This window comes from Engystomops pustulosus, chromosome 7, assembly GCF_040894005.1.
Source record: "Engystomops pustulosus chromosome 7, aEngPut4.maternal, whole genome shotgun sequence".
In the NCBI taxonomy this organism is placed as follows: domain Eukaryota; kingdom Metazoa; phylum Chordata; class Amphibia; order Anura; family Leptodactylidae; genus Engystomops; species Engystomops pustulosus.
This window is the reverse complement of record NC_092417.1, coordinates 180400824-180424452: the sequence shown is the minus strand read 5'-3', so window position 1 is coordinate 180424452 and position 23629 is coordinate 180400824.

The window sequence follows — 23629 nt, the reverse complement described above, 5'->3', positions numbered from 1 at the left end:
CCTGGAGAGATGTGTAATCAGACCTCACACTGCTGTGCTCTGTGCTCTCTGCAGCCAGTGTTATGTATTGTCCCTGGAGAGATGTGTAATCAGACCTCACACTGCTGTGCTCTGTGCTCTCTGCAGCCAGTGTTATGTATTGTCCCTGGAGAGATGTGTAATCATACCTCACACTGCTGTGCTCTGTGCTCTCTGCAGCCAGTGTTATGTATTGTCCCTGGAGAGATGTGTAATCATACCTCACACTGCTGTGCTCTGTGCTCTCTGCAGCCAGTGTTATGTATTGTCCCTGGAGAGATGTGTAATCAGACCTCACACTGCTGTGCTCTGTGCTCTCTGCAGCCAGTGTTATGTATTGTCCCTGGAGAGATGTGTAATCATACCTCACACTGCTGTGCTCTGTGCTCTCTGCAGCCAGTGTTATGTATTGTCCCTGGAGAGATGTGTAATCAGACCTCACACTGCTGTGCTCTGTGCTCTCTGCAGCCAGTGTTATGTATTGTCCCTGGAGAGATGTGTAATCAGACCTCACACTGCTGTGCTCTGTGCTCTCTGCAGCCAGTGTTATGAATTGTCCCTGGAGAGATGTGTAATCAGACCTCACACTGCTGTGCTCTGTGCTCTCTGCAGCCAGTGTTATGTATTGTCCCTGGAGAGATGTGTAATCAGACCTCACACTGCTGTGCTCTGTGCTCTCTGCAGCCAGTGTTATGTATTGTCCCTGGAGAGATGTGTAATCAGACCTCACACTGCTGTGCTCTGTGCTCTCTGCAGCCAGTGTTATGTATTGTCCCTGGAGAGATGTGTAATCAGACCTTACACTGCTGTGCTCTGTGCTCTCTGCAGCCAGTGTTATGTATTGTCCCTGGAGAGACGTGTAATCAGACCTCACACTGCTGTGCTCTGTGCTCTCTGCAGCCAGTGTTATGTACTGTCCCTGGAGAGATGTGTAATCAGACCTCACACTGCTGTGCTCTGTACTCTCTGCAGCCAGTGTTATGTATTGTCCCTGGAGAGATGTGTAATCAGACCTCACACTGCTGTGCTCTGTGCTCTCTGCAGCCAGTGTTATGTATTGTCCCTGGAGAGATGTGTAATCAGACCTCACACTGCTGTGCTCTGTGCTCTCTGCAGCCAGTGTTATGTATTGTCCCTGGAGAGATGTGTAATCAGACCTCACACTGCTGTGCTCTGTACTCTCTGCAGCCAGTGTTATGTACTGTCCCTGGAGAGATGTATAATCAGACCTCACACTGCTGTGCTCTGTGCTCTCTGCAGCCAGTGTTATGTATTGTCCCTGGAGAGACGTGTAATCAGACCTTTGTGTATGTATTAATATTTTGGGAATGAAGTACACTGCACTGTAGTATAGCAGAGCTTAGGAGCAGGTAAGTGCTAGGGGAACAGCAGTGTGAGGACATGCGATTGCCTTATATCTGGTAAGAATCCATTATACCCTGGAGGAGGATCTTATATCACTGTCCTGCTGGTTGCAGTATTATTTCTGTGCTATAGGCTGTTATCATGTGTGTTGTATATGAAGGTTTTATTTCTGCTCTGTAAGGCTGTATGACTTGTGCACTACATGGCGGTAATTGTTCAGGATATAACATGTTGCGCTTCTGAATGATTTACGCATTATATGGCGGCATTACTTGTATAGTATCACTGTGTACGCCCTATTATTTCTGAACTATATGACAGTATTATTTATGTACTGGTTGGTGGTGTTATTAATGCACCATATAGCGGTATTACGCGGATGATCTCTCTCTCCTCAGCAGCTGATAGTTCCCAATACTTGTCTGGGTAATACAGTTTGTGGACACTGCTGGGTAATAACAATAATAATAATAATAATAATAATAATAATAATATAAACAATAATAATAACAACAATAACAATAATAATAATATAAACAATAATAATAATAATAATAATAATAACAGTAATAATAATAATGATAATAATAATAACAGTAATAATAATAATAATAATAATAATAATGATAATACGGTAATAATAACAGTAATAATAATAATAATAATAATAATATAAACAATAATAATAACAACAATAACAATAATAATATAAACAATAATAATAATAATGATAATAATAACAGTAATAATAATAATAATGATAATAATAATAACAGTAGTAATAATAATAATAATGATAATAATAATAACAGTAGTAATAATAATAATAATGATGATGATAATAATAACAGTAATAATCTTAATAATAATAATTCCTTTATGTGTATAGCGCACACATATTCCGCAGCGCTGCACAGAACTCGCCTGATCCGTCTATAATAAGATTCTATTTTTTTTACGGTCCAAACTGCTTGATGTTGTCCCCTATAATATTATCTATAACTTCAGGTCTATAATCCACGTGCAGTAAGTTCATCGTATTCCCTGGAATGTGACTGGTGATTGTGATATTGATACATTATTGATACATTATTGATACATTATTGGCCTTTCTAGTGATTTCACTGATTACAAAGTAACTGCTTATAGAAGTGACTCGTGCGTCCTCCCCTGTGTTGCAGAGGGATTGTATGTTTCTTTTTGATTCTTTTTGCCCCATTTATACCAGGACCATCAGTGTGTGACCCCAGTATTATATAGAACAGAATCCATCCTGATAACCAGGGACATTACTCCTAGATCCAGGCACCGGGACTGTGGGATCTGCTTATAAATTTATTATCCATGGCCTCCTTCCTTCTAAAATGAATCTTTATAATTCTGCTAATGAGCGAGAAAGGTTCTGGGGGAGAGGGGGGGGGTAGGGTTACCAAAGCCCCTTTGTGTTGTATCTTCACAGGCTGTTACACTGTGCAGATATGAAATTTACCCCACTGTGTGAGATTACATCAGGTAGAGGGAGGGGGGAACTGCTTAGGGAGCAGCGGGGAGCCATTGTAACAGCCTGTGAAGCTACAGCCTGGAGGGGCTCTGGTAACACCTCCATTGGCCCTGCAGACTCATTAGCATAATTTTAAAGGTAGATTTATTTTTAAGGAAGTTGCCTGGATCTATCCATATTAGTTATTCCCTATAGAGCACTATGTCATATGAACTTGATAAAAGTATAATCGATGTATTGTATATTCTATTATATATATATATATCTGTATACTGTATACTATATGTATGTATATGCTCTTATATCTGTATATTACATGTATGTATCCCCTTTTATCTGTATATATATATCACCTTCTATATCTGTATATTTCATGTATATATTCCATTATATCTGTATATTGTATGTATAAATCCCCTTATATCTATATATGTATATATCACCTCTTATCTGTGTATACTGTATATATCATGTATATATTCCATAATATCTGTATATTACATGTATATATCCTCTTATATCTATATGTTACATGTATATATCCTCTTATATCTATATGTTACATGTATATAAATCCTCTTATATCTATATGTTACATGTATATATTCCATTATATCTGTATATTACATGTATGTATCCCCTTTTATCTGTATATTACGTGTATATATCCTCTTATATCTATATGTTACATGTATATATTCCATTATATCTGTATATTGTATGTATAAATCCCCTTATATCTATATATGTATATATCACCTATCTGTGTATACTGTATATATCATGTATATATTCCATGATATCTGTATATTACATGTATATATCCTCTTATATCTATATGTTACATGTATATATTCCATTATATCTGTATATTACATGTATGTATCCCCTTTTATCTGTATATTACGTGTATATATCCTCTTATATCTATATGTTACATGTATATAAATCCTCTTATATCTGTATATTACAAGTCTGTCTCTATCCTTCTATCTGCAGTCCGTATTGTTTTGCTCTGCAGTGTTGTCACAGTGTGTCAGCGGATGATTGGGCAGCTCCACCCTTCTCTCGCTTCCCTCTTTTATCTTGCAGGGACACATTTCCTTATGTCGCTGCTGATAAACAATGAGGGTTCAGTGTGAACAGTGACATAAGCAGTGAGACCCCATCTCCCCTTATTTCATGTCTGGGAGTGCTCCCCTCCATGGGCTCCTGGACTCACTGCTGCCCCCTCTTGGAGGTTGGAGGAAGTGTCCATGTGAACTTCAGGCAGAGGAGAGGCAGGAATCCCAGGAATGTGGAGCTCCTGTAATCAGAGGGATAGTGACCGCAGCTCTGCCCGGCTCCGCTGAGAGTTGTAGTGTCACTTCTATGGCAGCTCTGCCCGGCTCCGCTGAGAGTTGTAGTGTCACTTCTATGGCAGCTCTGCCCGGCTCCGCTGAGAGTTGTAGTGTCACTTCTATGGCAGCTCTGCCCGGCTCCGCTGAGAGTTGTAGTGTCACTTCTATGGCAGCTCTGCCCGGCTCCGCTGAGAGTTGTAGTGTCACTTCTATGGCAGCTCTGCCCGGCTCCGCTGAGAGTTGTAGTGTCACTTATATGGCAGCTCTGCCCGGCTCCGCTGAGAGTTGTAGTGTCACTTATATGACAGCTCTGCCCTAGGGGTCTCTGCACTGCATGGGAGTGTGATAGGGGTCTCTGCACTGCATGTGTGTATGATAGGGGTCTCTGCACTGCATGGGAGTGTGATAGGGGTCTCTGCACTGCATGTGTGTATGATAGGGGTCTCTGCACTTCATGTGTGTATGATAGGGGTCTCTGCACTGCATGTGTGTATGATAGGGGTCTCTGCACTGCATGGGAGTGTGATAGGGGTCTCTGCACTGCATGTGTGTATGATAGGGGTCTCTGCACTTCATGTGTGTATGATAGGGGTCTCTGCACTGCATGTGTGTATGATAGGGGTCTCTGCACTGCATGTGTGTATGATAGGGGTCTCTGCACTTCATGTGTGTATGATAGGGGTCTCTGCACTGCATGTGTGTATGATAGGGGTCTCTGCACTGCATGTGTGTATGAGAGGGGTCTCTGCACTGCATGTGTGTATGAGAGGGGTCTCTGCGCTGCATGTGTGTATGAGAGGGGTCTCTGCGCTGCATGTGTGTATGAGAGGGGTCTCTGCACTGCATGGGAGTGTGATAGGGGTCTCTGCACTGCATGGGAGTGTGATAGGGGTCTTTGCACTGCATGTGTGTATGATAGGGGTCTCTGCACTGCATGTGTGTATGATAGGGGTCTCTGCACTGCATGTGTGTATGATAGGGGTCTCTGCACTGCATGTGTGTATGATAGGGGTCTCTGCACTGCATGTGTGTATGATAGGGGTCTCTGCACTGCATGTGTGTATGATAGGGGTCTCTGCACTTCATGTGTGTATGATAGGGGTCTCTGCACTGCATGTGTGTATGATAGGGGTCTCTGCACTGCATGTGTGTATGATAGGGGTCTCTGCACTGCATGTGTGTATGAGAGGGGTCTCTGCACTGCATGTGTGTATGATAGGGGTCTCTGCACTGCATGTGTGTATGATAGGGGTCTCTGCACTGCATGTGTGTATGAGAGGGGTCTCTTCACTGCATGTGTGTATGATAGGGGTCTCTGCACTGCATGTGTGTATGATAGGGGTCTCTGCACTGCATGTGTGTATGATAGGGGTCTCTGCACTTCATGTGTGTATGATAGGGGTCTCTGCACTGCATGTGTGTATGATAGGGGTCTCTGCACTGCATGTGTGTATGATAGGGGTCTCTGCACTGCATGTGTGTATGAGAGGGGTCTCTGCACTGCATGTGTGTATGATAGGGGTCTCTGCACTGCATGTGTGTATGAGAGGGGTCTCTGCACTGCATGTGTGTATGATAGGGGTCTCTGCACTTCATGTGTGTAAGATAGGGGTCTCTGCACTGCATGTGTGTAAGATAGGGGTCTCTGCACTGCATGTGTGTATGATAGGGGTCTCTGCACTGCATGTGTGTATGAGAGGGGTCTCTGCACTGCATGTGTGTATGATAGGGGTCTCTGCACTTCATGTGTGTATGATAGGGGTCTCTGCACTGCATGTGTGTATGATAGGGGTCTCTGCACTGCATGTGTGTATGATAGGGGTCTCTGCACTGCATGTGATTATGATAGGGGTCACTGGACCAAGTGTGAGTGTAACAGGGGTCTCTGCACTGCATGGGGTCCCTGCATAGTTCTCAATCACTCACCCCATGTGACTTTCATAAAGTTTCTCTGGACCAGTCGGGACTTTTTCTATCAACTATGGAAATGTAAGATATTTTTTAGATGGTCATGAGGGTCTTCACGGGACCCCTATCTCAGTCGTCCAACTGTTTGTACATTATATGGCTGTGCCCCCGTACCCAAAAAAGGGACACGGACCCAAAAAGTGGAGGCCACGTGTGTCCCAGACTTGTGTTCTGCCTGGTAACAGGGCGTCTGTCTGTCACATTTATGATCTCAGGGCTGGTGTTCTGCCGGCAGGGAGGAAACTTGCTGAGAACCTGAGGGCAGCAAGTCGTAGCAGGAGCAGGAATAGCGAGAATGCAGGGCGCAGCGCCGGCAGCGCGGCCAAACCCAACGCGAGAATCCTGCCACAAAGAGGGAACAAGAGCACGAAGGACGCGGCGGAGGCACCCGGAGGAATGCAGCAAATACTCATTCACCCATTATGTGCTCAAGAGCTGACACTCCATGACACCTTCTGCAGACTATTGCTCCCTTTTATCTGCCATTACAGGGTGGGGAGAGACTGATGGACATGTCTGATCATCACAGTTTATTGATCTAAAACTCTAAAGAGTTAAAATAGAGACCATGGGCCACATGTATCACTCGTTTTTTCTGTTGTTTTTGCGCCTTTTCATTCAGGCGTACCGTTTTGGCGCCATTTTTGCGAATAAGCGCCAAACTAGCCGTGCAGCAAAAATAAGCAGCTTTCCCTCATCTATCTTACCAATCCAGATGTTTTGCTGCGCCTAATGATATTCATCACTTGCAACGTTTTCATTTAGGTGCAAAAACGGGCGCAAAAACACTCCAGCCCGAAGGTGGCGTTATCTGAGAAGAAAGCACTGAGTCCCTGTGCAGAACAGCTCATTTCTAGCAGCAAAGCTCAGCCAGACACTAGAACAGATAATAGATACATGAGATACTCTGCAGACACTAATACAGATAATAGATACATGAGATACTCTGCAGACACTAATACAGATAATAGATACATTAGATACACTGCAGACACTAGAACATATAATAGATACATTAGATACATTACAGACACTGGAACATATAATAGATACATTAGATACATTACAGACACTGGAACATATAATAGATACATTAGATACACTGCAGACACTAGAACATATAATAGATACATTAGATACACTGCAGACACTAGAACATATAATAGATACATTAGATACACTGCAGACACTGGTACATATAATAGATACATTAGATACATTACAGACACTGGAACATATAATAGATACATTAGATACACTGCAGACACTAGAACATATAATAGATACATTAGATACACTGCAGACACTAGAACATATAATAGATACATTAGATACATTACAGACACTGGAACATATAATAGATACATTAGATACACTGCAGACACTGGAACATATAATAGATACATTAGATACACTGCAGACACTGGAACATATAATAGATACATTAGATACACTGCAGACACTGGAACATATAATAGATACATTAGATACACTGCAGACACTGGAACATATAATAGATACATTAGATACACTGCAGACACTAGAACATATAATAGATACATGAGATACACTGCAGACACTAGAACATATAATAGATACATTAGATACATTACAGACACTGGAACATATAATAGATACATTAGATACACTGCAGACACTAGAACATATAATAGATACATTAGATACACTGCAGACACTGGAACATATAATAGATACATTAGATACACTGCAGACACTAGAACATATAATAGATACATTAGATACACTGCAGACACTAGAACATATAATAGATACATTAGATACACTGCAGACACTGGAACATATAATAGATACATTACATACACTGCAGACACTAGAACATATAATAGATACATTAGATACACTGCAGACACTAGAACATATAATAGATACATTAGATACTCTGCAGACACTAGAACATATAATAGATACATTAGATACACTGCAGACACTGGTACATATAATAGATACATTAGATACACTACAGACACTAGAACATATAATAGATACATTACATACACTGCAGACACTAGAACAGATGATAGATACATTAGATACACTACAGACACTAGAACATATAATAGATACATTGGATACACTGCAGACACTAGAACATATAATAGATACATTAGATACACTGCAGACACTAGAACATATAATAGATACATTAGATACACTGCAGACACTAGAACATATAATAGATACATTGGATACACTGCAGACACTAGAACATTTAATAGATACATTAGATACACTTCAGACACTAGAACATATAATAGATACATTAGATACACTGCAGACACTGGTACATATAATAGATACATTACAGACACTAGAACATATAATAGATACATTAGATACACTGCAGACACTAGAACATATAATAGATACATTACAGACACTGGAACATATAATAGATACATTAGATACACTGCAGACACTAGAACATATAAAAGATACATTAGATACACTGCAGACACTAGAACATATAATAGATACATTACATACACTGCAGACACTGGAACATATAATAGATACATTAGATACTCTGCAGACACTGGAACATATAATAGATACATTAGATACTCTGCAGACACTAGAACATATAATAGATACATTAGATACTCTGCAGACACTGGAACATATAATAGATACATTAGATACTCTGCAGACACTAGAACATATAATAGATACATTAGATACTCTGCAGACACTAGAACATATAAAAGATACATTAGATACATTACAGACACTAGAACATATAATAGATACATTAGATACTCTGCAGACACTAGAACATATAATAGATACATTACATACACTACAGACACTGGAACATATAATAGATACATTAGATACTCTGCAGACACTAGTACAGATAATAGATACATTAGATACTCTGCAGACACTGGAACATATAATAGATACATTAGATACTCTGCAGACACTGGAACATATAATAGATACAATTAGATACTCTGCAGACACCAGAACATATAAAAGATACATTAGATACACTGCAGACACTAGAACATATAATAGATACATTAGATACACTGCAGACACTAGAACATATAATAGATACATTAGATACATTACAGACACTAGAACATATAATAGATACATTACATACACTACAGACACTGGAACATATAATAGATACATTAGATACACTGCAGACACTGGAACATATAATAGATACATTAGATACTCTGCAGACACTAGTACAGATAATAGATACATTAGATACATTGCAGACACTGGAACATATAATAGATACATTAGATACTCTGCAGACACTGGAACATATAATAGATACATTAGATACTCTGCAGACACTAGTACAGATAATAGATACATTAGATACTCTGCAGACACTGGAACATATAATAGATACATTAGATACATTACAGACACTGGAACATATAATAGATACATTAGATACTCTGCAGACACTGGAACATATAATAGATACATTAGATACTCTGCAGACACTAGTACAGATAATAGATACATTAGATACATTACAGACACTGGAACATATAATAGATACATTAGATACACTGCAGACACTAGTACAGATAATAGATACATTAGATACACTGCAGACACTGGAACATATAATAGATACATTAGATACTCTGCAGACACTAGTACATATAATAGATACATTAGATACACTGCAGACACTAGAACATATAATAGATACATTAGATACACTGCAGACACTGGTACATATAATAGATACATTAGATACTCTGCAGACACTAGAACATATAATAGATACATTAGATACTCTGCAGACACTAGAACATATAATAGATACATTAGATACACTGCAGACACTAGAACATATAATAGATACATTAGATACACTGCAGACACTAGAACATATAATAGATACATTAGATACTCTGCAGACACTAGAACATATAATAGATACATTAGATACATTACAGACACTAGAACATATAATAGATACATTAGATACACTGCAGACACTAGAACATATAATAGATACATTAGATACATTACAGACACTGGAACATATAATAGATACATTAGATACATTACAGACACTGGAACATATAATAGATACATTAGATACATTACAGACACTGGAACATATAATAGATACATTAGATACATTACAGACACTAGAACATATAATAGATACATTAGATACACTGCAGACACTGGAACATATAATAGATACATTACATACACTGCAGACACTAGAACATATAATAGATACATTAGATACATTACAGACACTGGAACATATAATAGATACATTAGATACACTACAGACACTAGAACATATAATAGATACATTAGATACTCTGCAGACACTAGAACATATAATAGATACATTAGATACACTGCAGACACTAGAACATATAATAGATACACTGCAGACACTAGAACATATAATAGATACATTAGATACACTGCAGACACTAGAACATATAATAGATACATTAGATACATTACAGACACTGGAACATATAATAGATACATTACATACACTGCAGACACTAGAACATATAATAGATACATTAGATACATTACAGACACTGGAACATATAATAGATACATTACATACACTGCAGACACTAGAACATATAATAGATACATTAGATACATTACAGACACTGGAACATATAATAGATACATTAGATACACTACAGACACTAGAACATATAATAGATACATTAGATACTCTGCAGACACTAGAACATATAATAGATACATTAGATACACTGCAGACACTAGAACATATAATAGATACATTACAGACACTGGAACATATAATAGATACATTAGATACACTGCAGACACTAGAACATATAATAGATACATTACAGACACTGGAACATATAATAGATACATTAGATACACTGCAGACACTAGAACATATAATAGATACATTACAGACACTGCAGACACTAGAACATATAATAGATACATTACAGACACTGGAACATATAATAGATACATTAGATACACTGCAGACACTAGAACATATAATAGATACATTACAGACACTGCAGACACTGGAACATATAATAGATACATTAGATACACTGCAGACACTAGAACATATAATAGATACATTACAGACACTGGAACATATAATAGATACATTAGATACACTGCAGACACTAGAACATATAATAGATACATTACATACACTGCAGACACTAGAACATATAATAGATACATTAGATACATTACAGACACTGGAACATATAATAGATACATTAGATACACTACAGACACTAGAACATATAATAGATACATTAGATACTCTGCAGACACTAGAACATATAATAGATACATTAGATACACTGCAGACACTAGAACATATAATAGATACATTACAGACACTGGAACATATAATAGATACATTAGATACACTGCAGACACTAGAACATATAATAGATACATTACAGACACTGGAACATATAATAGATACATTAGATACACTGCAGACACTAGAACATATAATAGATACATTACAGACACTGGAACATATAATAGATACAATTAGATACATTACAGGCAGGAGCTGCAGACTCTATTTACAGTTCATCACCTTCTATTTACAAAATATTCTGCAAAACCCTGAGCTCACAGCAAGAGCAAGAGAAGTTTGCACAAGTTTGCAGAAGCTTGCAGATACTACAAACAAGTGTCCCCCGTGTAGAATCTAACATTGCGCCTAAACTGTGTTAAAGTAAAGTGATTAATAAGAGGCAGAAAATACACTTATCACAGATGGTTGTAGCTTGTGATAATTCTGGCAAAACAGTGCGCCAGAATTTAGGCGCAACTACTACACTTAGGCGCACAAAAGTGATAAATGTGGCCCCATATATGAGGCCGCCATAGACATTGCACTGAGGCTGCACCATGATTGAGACTGGAAGGACATTACCAGGCTCCAGGGCCTCCACATATCATGCAGCTCTGATATTGGGGCGGCCCGGCTGGGGTGTGACTGCTGTAACGGCCTTAAAAGATATTTAGGCCCCATTTATAAGCCGCCTAACAGTAAACTCTGCTGTTGCCCCAAGCAACCAATCACAGCACAGCTTCCATTTTCACAGAGCAGTTTCAGAAATGAAAGCTGAGCTGTGATTGGTTGTTATGTCCGGCTTGTATGAAGATGGCCGCACATTTATAAGTGAGAAATGATTCTCTATTCTCTTACGAGGCGTCTATGGCCGCACTGAGGGCGAGTAATACACGGCCACAGACATGAAGCCCCTAGGCCCGCTGTAAAATCTGTAACGGGGCACAACTATCAAGTACTCCTCAGCCTGAGGCAGCCAAACGGCTGGGAATGCTATATCTGTGTAACTTCCGGATTAGGGGGGACCCTGAGTGGACCCCTATTGTGGTGGAGCGGGGCTTCCAGTGCTGGATCCCTACGGATATAATAACATTATAAACCGTTATTATTTCACTTTAGGCCACATTGTAGCTCATGCACCAGGCTCCGCATGCCCCCCGCATAATTAACCTGGCTCCTCTGTACCCCCCTCTATATGCACCAGGCTCCGCATGCCCCCCGCATAATTAACCAGGCTCCTCTGTGCCCCCCTCTATATGCACCAGGCTCCGCATGCCCCCCGCATAATTAACCTGGCTCCTCTGTACCCCCCTCTATATGCACCAGGCTCCGCATGCCCCCCGCATAATTAACCTGGCCCCTCTGTGCCCCCCTCTATATGCACCAGGCTCCGCATGCCCCCCGCATAATTAACCAGGCTCCTCTGTACCCCCCTCTATATGCACCAGGCTCCGCATGCCCCCCGCATAATTAACCAGGCTCCTCTGTACCCCCCTCTATATGCACCAGGCTCCGCATGCCCCCCGCATAATTAACCTGGCCCCTCTGTGCCCCCCTCTATATGCACCAGGCTCCGCATGCCCCCCGCATAATTAACCTGGCTCCTCTGTGCCCCCCTCTATATGCACCAGGCTCCGCATGCCCCCCGCATAATTAACCAGGCTCCTCTGTACCCCCCTCTATATGCACCAGGCTCCGCATGCCCCCCGCATAATTAACCAGGCTCCTCTGTACCCCCCTCTATATGCACCAGGCTCCGCATGCCCCCCGCATAATTAACCTGGCCCCTCTGTGCCCCCCTCTATATGCACCAGGCTCCGCATGCCCCCCGCATAATTAACCAGGCCCCTCTGTGCCCCCCTCTATATGCACCAGGCTCCGCATGCCCCCCGCATAATTAACCTGGCTCCTCTGTACCCCCCTCTATATGCACCAGGCTCCGCATGCCCCCCGCATAATTAACCAGGCTCCTCTGTGCCCCCCTCTATATGCACCAGGCTCCGCATGCCCCCCGCATAATTAACCAGGCTCCTCTGTGCCCCCCTCTATATGCACCAGGCTCCGCATGCCCCCCGCATAATTAACCTGGCTCCTCTGTACCCCCCTCTATATGCACCAGGCTCCGCATGCCCCCCGCATAATTAACCTGGCCCCTCTGTGCCCCCCTCTATATGAACCAGGCTCCGCATGCCCCCCGCATAATTAACCAGGCTCCTCTGTACCCCCCTCTATATGCACCAGGCTCCGCATGCCCCCCGCATAATTAACCAGGCTCCTCTGTACCCCCCTCTATATGCACCAGGCTCCGCATGCCCCCCGCATAATTAACCTGGCCCCTCTGTGCCCCCCTCTATATGCACCAGGCTCCGCATGCCCCCCGCATAATTAACCTGGCTCCTCTGTGCCCCCCTCTATATGCACCAGGCTCCGCATGCCCCCCGCATAATTAACCAGGCCCCTCTGTGCCCCCCTCTATATGCACCAGGCTCCGCATGCCCCCCGCATAATTAACCTGGCTCCCCTGTGCCCCCCTCTATATGCACCAGGCTCCGCATGCCCCCCGCATAATTAACCAGGCTCCTCTGTGCCCCCCTCTATATGCACCAGGCTCCGCATGCCCCCCGCATAATTAACCAGGCTCCTCTGTACCCCCCTCTATATGCACCAGGCTCCGCATGCCCCCCGCATAATTAACCTGGCCCCTCTGTGCCCCCCTCTATATGCACCAGGCTCCGCATGCCCCCCGCATAATTAACCAGGCTCCTCTGTACCCCCCTCTATATGCACCAGGCTCCGCATGCCCCCCGCATAATTAACCAGGCTCCTCTGTGCCCCCCTCTATATGCACCAGGCTCCGCATGCCCCCCGCATAATTAACCTGGCTCCTCTGTACCCCCCTCTATATGCACCAGGCTCCGCATGCCCCCCGCATAATTAACCAGGCCCCTCTGTGCCCCCCTCTATATGCACCAGGCTCCGCATGCCCCCCGCATAATTAACCAGGCCCCTCTGTGCCCCCCTCTATATGCACCAGGCTCCACATGCCCCCCGCATAATTAACCAGGCCCCTCTGTACCCCCCTCTATATGCACCAGGCTCTGCATGCCCCCCGCATAATTAACCTGGCTCCTCTGTGCCCCCCTCTATATGCACCAGGCTCCGCATGCCCCCCGCATAATTAACCAGGCTCCTCTGTGCCCCCCTCTATATGCACCAGGCTCCGCATGCCCCCCGCATAATTAACCAGGCCCCTCTGTGCCCCCCTCTATATGCACCAGGCTCCGCATGCCCCCCGCATAATTAACCTGGCTCCTCTGTACCCCCCTCTATATGCACCAGGCTCCGCATGCCCCCCGCATAATTAACCTGGCCCCTCTGTGCCCCCCTCTATATGCACCAGGCTCCGCATGCCCCCCGCATAATTAACCTGGCCCCTCTGTGCCCCCCTCTATATGCACCAGGCTCTGCATGCCCCCCGCATAATTAACCTGGCCCCTCTGTGCCCCCCTCTATATGCACCAGGCTCTGCATGCCCCCCGCATAATTAACCTGGCCCCTCTGTGCCCCCCTCTATATGCACCAGGCTCCGCATGCCCCCCGCATAATTAACCTGGCCCCTCTGTACCCCCCTCTATATGCACCAGGCTCCGCATGCCCCCGCATAATTAACCAGGCTCCTCTGTACCCCCCTCTATATGCACCAGGCTCCGCATGCCCCCCGCATAATTAACCTGGCCCCTCTGTACCCCCCTCTATATGCACCAGGCTCCGCATGCCCCCCGCATAATTAACCTGGCCCCTCTGTGCCCCCCTCTATATGCACCAGGCTCCGCATGCCCCCTGCATAATTAAGCTGGCTCCTCTGTACCCCCCTCTATATGCACCAAGCTCTGCATGCCCCCCGCATAATTAACCAGGCTCCTCTGTACCCCCCTCTATATGCACCAGGCTCCGCCGTGCCCCCCGCCTCATGCACCAGGCTCCATGGTTCCCCCCAGACTCGTGTACCAGGCTCCACCGCGCCCCCCCTCCCCCCCCCCCCCCCCGACTCATGTACCAGGCTCCACCGTTCCCCCCACCTCATGCACCAGGTTCGGCGTGCCCCCACCTCATGCACCAGGCTTCGCTGTGTCCCCCACCTCATGCACCAGGCTCTGCAGTGCCCCCCGCCTCATGCACCAGGCTCTGCAGTGCCCCCCACCTCATGCACCAGACGCCGCATGCCCCCCACCTCATGCACCAGGCTCTGCAGTGCCCCCCACCTCATGCACCAGGCTCTGCATGCCCCCCACCTCATGCACCAGGCTCCGCCGTGCCCCCCACCTCATGCACCAGGCTCCGCCGTGCCCCCCACCTCATGCACCAGGCTCTGCAGTGCCCCCCGCCTCATGCACCAGGCTCTGCAGTGCCCCCCACCTCATGCACCAGGCTCTGCAGTGCCCCCCGCCTCATGCACCAGGCTCCGCATGCCCACCACCCCTGGTGTATGTGTCAGCTCTTTGCACCACTCCTATCTTGCTATGTAAACAGCCACAAGCCGCATGGCTGGCCCCTTCCTCAGACTTTGTAGACTTGTGCTGAGCCTGTTTCTTGCTGGAGGTTCCCCTGTGAGATCTGCCTGGTAACAGATCTGCTCTGCCATTGGCGGCCGCTAGTGATGAGTGTTCCTAGAACGGCCCCTCCATTACAGGGAGTTCCCTTCATCATTGTAATGTGTGACCACACACCAGGGGGTGGGGGGAGGCTGCAGGACTCACACCCTGATAACCCGACCTGATAACTAATCCCAGAGACTCGTCCTACAAGGACTGCACCCATCCCCGTCATCATTACCCGGGCCTGGGGGTCTCCAGAACCATCCCAGACCCAACCATCTCCATACATATGTCATGTGACTGTAATCCAAAATGGCCCCAACCAATAAACTCAATGGAAATGAGCGGCCGGGTCACGTATTTGTGGTTTAGCAATGGACTACAGGCGAGGTTAGGGTTAAGACAGAGCTGGACATAAGGTCTCCACAAAGATGGCGACCATTGTAGGGTCACTACAAAGATGGCGACCATTATAGGGTCACTACAAAGATGGCGACCATTATAGGGTCACTACAAAGATGGCGACCATTATAGGGTCACTACAAAGATGGCGACCATTGTAGGGTCACTACAAAGATGGCGACTATTATAGGGTCATACAAAGATGGCGACCATTATAGGGTCACTACAAAGATGGCGACCATTATAGGGTCACTACAAAGATGGCGACTATTATAGGGTCACTACAAAGATGGCGACCATTATAGGGTCACTACAAAGATGGCGACCATTATAGGGTCACTACAAAGATGGCGACCATTATAGGGTCACTACAAAGATGGCGACCATTATAGGGTCACTACAAAGATGGCGACCATTATAGGGTCACTACAAAGATGGCGACCATTATAGGGTCACTACAAAGATGGCGACCATTATAGGGTCACTACAAAGATGGCGACCATTATAGGGTCACTACAAAGATGGCGACCATTATAGGGTCACTACAAAGATGGCGACCATTATAGGGTCACTACAAAGATGGCGACTATTATAGGGTCACTACAAAGATGGCGACCATTATAGGGTCACTACAAAGATGGCGACCATTATAGGGTCACTACAAAGATGGCGACCATTATAGGGTCACTACAAAGATGGCGACCATTATAGGGTCACTACAAAGATGGCGACCATTATAGGGTCACTACAAAGATGGCGACCATTATAGGGTCACTACAAAGATGGCGACCATTATAGGGTCACTACAAAGATGGCGACCATTATAGGGTCAATACAAAGATGGCGACCATTATAGGGTCACTACAAAGATGGCGACCATTATAGGGTCACTACAAAGATGGCGACCATTATAGGGTCACTACAAAGATGGCGACCATTATAGGGTCACTACAAAGATGGCGACCATTATAGGGTCAATACAAAGATGGCGACCATTATAGGGTCACTACAAAGATGGCGACCATTATAGGGTCACTACAAAGATGGCGACCATTATAGGGTCACTACAAAGATGGCGACCATTATAGGGTCAATACAAAGATGGCGACCATTATAGGGTCACTACAAAGATGGCGACCATTGTAGGGTCACTACAAAGATGGCGACCATTATAGGGTCACTACAAAGATGGCGACCATTATAGGGTCACTACAAAGATGGCGACCATTATAGGGTCACTACAAAGATGGCGACCATTATAGGGTCACTACAAAGATGGCGACCATTATAGGGTCACTACAAAGATGGCGACCATTATAGGGTCACTACAAAGATGGCGACCATTATAGGGTCACTACAAAGATGGCGACCATTGTAGGGTCACTACAAAGATGGCGACCATTATAGGGTCACTACAAAGATGGCGACCATTATAGGGTCACTACAAAGATGGCGACTATTATAGGGTCACTACAAAGATGGCGACCATTATAGGGTCACTACAAAGATGGCGACCATTGTAGGGTCACTACAAAGATGGCGACCATTATAGGGTCACTACAAAGATGGCGACCATTATAGGGTCACTACAAAGATGGCGACCATTATAGGGTCACTACAAAGATGGCGACCATTGTAGGGTCACTACAAAGATGGCGACCATTATAGGGTCACTACAAAGATGGCGACCATTATAGGGTCACTACAAAGATGGCGACCATTATAGGGTCACTACAAAGATGGCGACCATTATAGGGTCACTACAAAGATGGCGACCATTGTAGGGTCACTACAAAGATGGCGACCATTATAGGGTCACTACAAAGATGGCGACCATTATAGGGTCACTACAAAGATGGCGACTATTATAGGGTCACTACAAAGATGGCGACCATTATAGGGTCACTACAAAGATGGCGACCATTGTAGGGTCACTACAAAGATGGCGACCATTATAGGGTCACTACAAAGATGGCGACTATTATAGGGTCACTACAAAGATGGCGACCATTATAGGGTCACTACAAAGATGGCGACCATTATAGGGTCACTACAAAGATGGCGACCATTATAGGGTCACTACAAAGATGGCGACCATTGTAGGGTCACTACAAAGATGGCGACCATTATAGGGTCACTACAAAGATGGCGACCATTATAGGGTCACTACAAAGATGGCGACCATTATAGGGTCACTACAAAGATGGCGACCATTATAGGGTCACTACAAAGATGGCGACCATTATAGGGTCACTACAAAGATGGCGACCATTGTAGGGGGGGGGGGGATTACAGCTCCAGACACAGGACCCCTAAGGTCATCATAGGACTCTACGGATCACCCAAAAGGGACCAGAACACGGACCCCAAACCCATCCGCCAGTGACCTCCATCAGCCGCTGCTTTATCCTCGCTGTGACCTTGACGACTGATCCCCAGGTAATGGAGCAAACAGGAGGAACACAACCCGATTGTCCCCCGGCAGGAAATAAACAATCTAGAACAATCAGCGTGAGATAAGCGGCCGCCGTCATGTGATCCAATCTCATGAATGGATCTTTAAGGGGATGTTCACACGCAGCAGATGAGCCGCAGAACGGAGCGAGAATCCAACCTGATAGGACACAGTATGAAGGTCTGATCACTGCACCAGGGGCCAAACTAGGACAACCAGGGCCCCATAGCAAACTCGGGGCCCCTTCCCAAATGCAGACTACACTCATACACATACATTAATACACATCACATATACACACATACAGTATATACACATCACAGCTACACACACACATATACAGCACATATATCACATATGTACAATGTGCAGCATAATATGTATATAATGGAGCACATCCCCCATTCTGTCAGGATGAATGATGGGCCCCCTGACACTGTGGGCCCCATAGTGGCTGCTACCCCTGTATTTACACCCCTGCACTGCACCCACAATCATTACGCTCATGATCACTGCACCCACAATCATTCTGCTCATGATCACTGCACCCACAAACATTCTGCTCATGATCACTGCACCCACAATCATTCTGCTCATGATCACTGCACCCACAATCATTGCGCTCATGATCACTGCACCCACAATCATTGCGCTCATGATCACTGCACCCACAATCATTCTGCTCATGAACACTGCACCCACAATCATTGCGCTCATGATCACTGCACCCACAATCATTGCATACATGATCACTGCACCCACAATCATTCTGCTCATGATCACTGCACCCACAATCATTGCGCTCATGATCACTGCACCCACAATCATTCTGCTCATGATCACTGCACCCACAATCATTCTGCTCATGATCACTGCACCCACAATCATTGCGCTCATGATCACTGCACCCACAATCATTGCGCTCATGATCACTGCACCCACAATCATTCTGCTCATGAACACTGCACCCACAATCATTGCGCTCATGATCACTGCACCCACAATCATTGCATACATGATCACTGCACCCACAATCATTCTGCTCATGATCACTGCACCCACAATCATTGCGCTCATGATCACTGCACCCACAATCATTGCATACATGATCACTGCACCCACAATCATGGCGCTCATGATCACTGCACCCACAATCATTGCGCTCATGATCACTGCACCCACAATCATTGCACTCATGATCACTGCACCCACAATCATTGCACTCATGATCACTGCACCCACAATCATTGCACTCATGATCACTGCACCCACAATCATTGCGCTCATGATCACTGCACCCACAATCATTGCACTCATGATCACTGCACCCACAATCATTGCGCTCATGATCACTGCACCCACAATCATTGCGCTCATGATCACTGCACCCACAATCATTGCATACATGATCACTGCACCCACAATCATTGCGCTCATGATCACTGCACCCACAATCACTGCGCTCATGATCACTGCACCCACAATCATTGCGCTCATGATCACTGCACCCACAATCAATGCGCTCATGATCACTGCACCCACAATCATTGCACTCATGATCACTGCACCCACAAACATTGCGCTCATGATCACTGCACCCACAATCATTCTGCTCATGATCACTGCACCCACAATCATTGCACTCATGATCACTGCACCCACAATCATTGCATCCATGATCACTGCACCCACAATCTTTGCGCTCATGATCACTGCACCCACAATCATTGCATCCATGATCACTGCACCCACAATCATTGCATCCATGATCACTGCACCCACAATCAATGCACTCATGATCACTGCACCCACAATCAATGCGCTCATGATCACTGCACCCACAATCATTGCGCTCATGATCACTGCACCCACAATCATTGCACTCATGATCACTGCACCCACAATCATTGCACTCATGATCACTGCACCCACAATCATTCTGCTCATGATCACTGAACCCACAAACATTGCGCTCATGATCACTGCACCCACAATCATTGCGCTCATGATCACTGCACCCACAATCAATGCGCTCATTATCACTGCACCCACAATCATTCTGCTCATGATCACTGCACCCACAATCATTGCGCTCATGATCACTGCACCCACAATTATTGCGCTCATGATCACTGCACCCACAATCATTGCGCTCATGATCACTGCACCCACAATCATTGCGCTCATGATCACTGCACCCACAATCATTGCGCTCATGATCACTGCACCCACAATCATTCTGCTCATGATCACTGCACCCACAAACATTGCGCTCATGATCACTGCACCCACAATAACCAGAAGCTCCAGAAACACACCCGGGCTCATGAAAAGCAGAGCTGATAATGTTTGGAACATGTGAGAGTGCACGCACATATAGTGATCACCCAGCTTTCCCAGGTACAGAAAGCAGGAGCTGAATAGCGTCAGTAGGAGGGAGGTCTCTGCAGGGTGTGGATTGTTCTGCAGAAACTCGTGGCCTGAGCGCAGAAGTGTCTGGGGGCCATCGAATAATTCACAGGAATAAAATTCCCCTCCAGGAGATTGTGCGGATCCCAGGAGGAGGAGCCACGGAAACCGTCTCATTCACAAAATAATCAGAGAAGTCCGACTTCCTTCCTGCACCGCACACACACACGCGCTCACTGCACAGGATCCGGCTCTGCTGCACCACAGGACACACACTAAACAGCTGAGGCATAATGTCCGCTTCCTATGGAGATGTAGCAGAGCTGAGGTGGACAGATACAGCAGAGCTGAGGTGGACAGATGTAGCAGAGCTGAGGTGCACAGATGCAGCAGAGCTGAAGTGGACAGATGTAGTAGTGGTGGACAGATGCAGCAGAGCTGAGGTGGACAGATGCAGCAGAGCTGAGGTGGACAGATGCAGCAGAGCTGAGGTGCACAGATGTAGCAGAGCTGAGGTGCACAGATGCAGCAGAGCTGAAGTGGACAGATGTAGCAGAGGTGGACAGATGCAGCAGAGCTGAGGTGGACAGATGTAGCAGAGTTGAGGTGGACAGATGCAGCAGAGCTGAGGTGGACAGATGTAGCAGCGCTGAAGTGGACAGATGCAGCAGAGCTGAGGTGGACAGATGTAGCAGAGCTGAGGTGGACAGATGCAGCAGAGCTGAGGTGGTCAGATGCAGCAGAGCTGAAGTGGACAGATGCAGCAGAGCTGAGGTGGACTATTGCAGCAGAGCTGAGGTGGACAGATGCAGCAAAGCTGAGGTGGACAGATGTAGCAGAGCTGAGGTGGACTATTGCAGCAGAGCTGAAGTGGACAGATGCAGCAGAGCTGAGGTGGACAGATGCAGCAGAGCTGAGGTGGACAGATGCAGCAGAGCTGAGGTGGACTATTGCAGCAGAGCTGAGGTGGACAGATGCAGCAGAGCTGAGGTGGACAGATGCAGCAGAGCTGAGGTGCACAGATGTAGCAGAGCTGAGGTGGATGGGTGCACAGAGCTGAGGTGCACAGATGTAGCAGAGCTGAGGTGGACAGATGTAGCAGAGGTGGACAGATGTAGCAGTGCTGAGGTGGACAGATGCAGCAGTGCTGAGGTGGACAGATGTAGCAGAGCTGAGGTGGACAAATGTAGGAGAGCTGAGGTGGACAGATGCAGCAGAGCTGAGGTGGACAGATGCAGCAGAGCTGAGGTGGACTATTGCAGCAGAGCTGAGGTGGACTATTGCAGCAGAGCTGAGGTGGACAGATGCAGCAGAGCTGAGGTGGACTATTGCAGCAGAGCTGAGGTGGACAGATGCAGCAGAGCTGAGGTGGACTATTGCAGCAGAGCTGAGGTGGACATATGCAGCAGAGCTGAGGTGGACAGATGCAGCAGAGCTGAGGTGGACAGATGCAGCAGAGCTGAGGTGCACAGATGCAGCAGAGCTGAGGTGGACAGATGCAGCAGAGCTGAGGTGGACAGATGCAGCAGAGCTGAGGTGCACAGATCAGCTCATTACCTTCATGTTACTGAGCACAAATGATGCAACACCAAATGACAGAACCAGCTCTGCTGCATCTCCGGCTTTGTGTGAGGTGTCAGAGATGACTGTAACCTGTTGCCACCAGTTCTGCTTGTGTGGGGGTGGATGAGATCAGGAGCTGTAAAGACTCTGAGCCTTGTACCTGCATATATGGCTGCAACTGTCAGTGATTTTCCAGATCATGGTACATTATACAGAGGCAAAGTGCACAAGACGCAGTATACAGGCAAGGCCCATATGGACAGTATATACAGAGGCATGGTGCACAGTATACAGAAACACGGTATATAGAGGGATGGTATATAGAGGCATGCTGCACAGTGTATAGAGGCACAGTATATTGGGACATGGTATATAGGTGCAGTATATAGATGCATGGTATATAGAGGCACGCTGCACAGTATACAGAGGCAGTATATAGAGGCATGGTATATTGGCACAGTATATAGAGGCATGCAGCACAGTATATAGAGGCATGTTGCACAGTATATAGAGGCAGTATATAGAGGCATGCAGCACAGTATATAGAGGCATGGTATATAGGCACAGTATACAGAGGCATGGTATATAGGCACAGTATACAGAGGCATGTTGCACAGTATATAGAGGCAGTATATA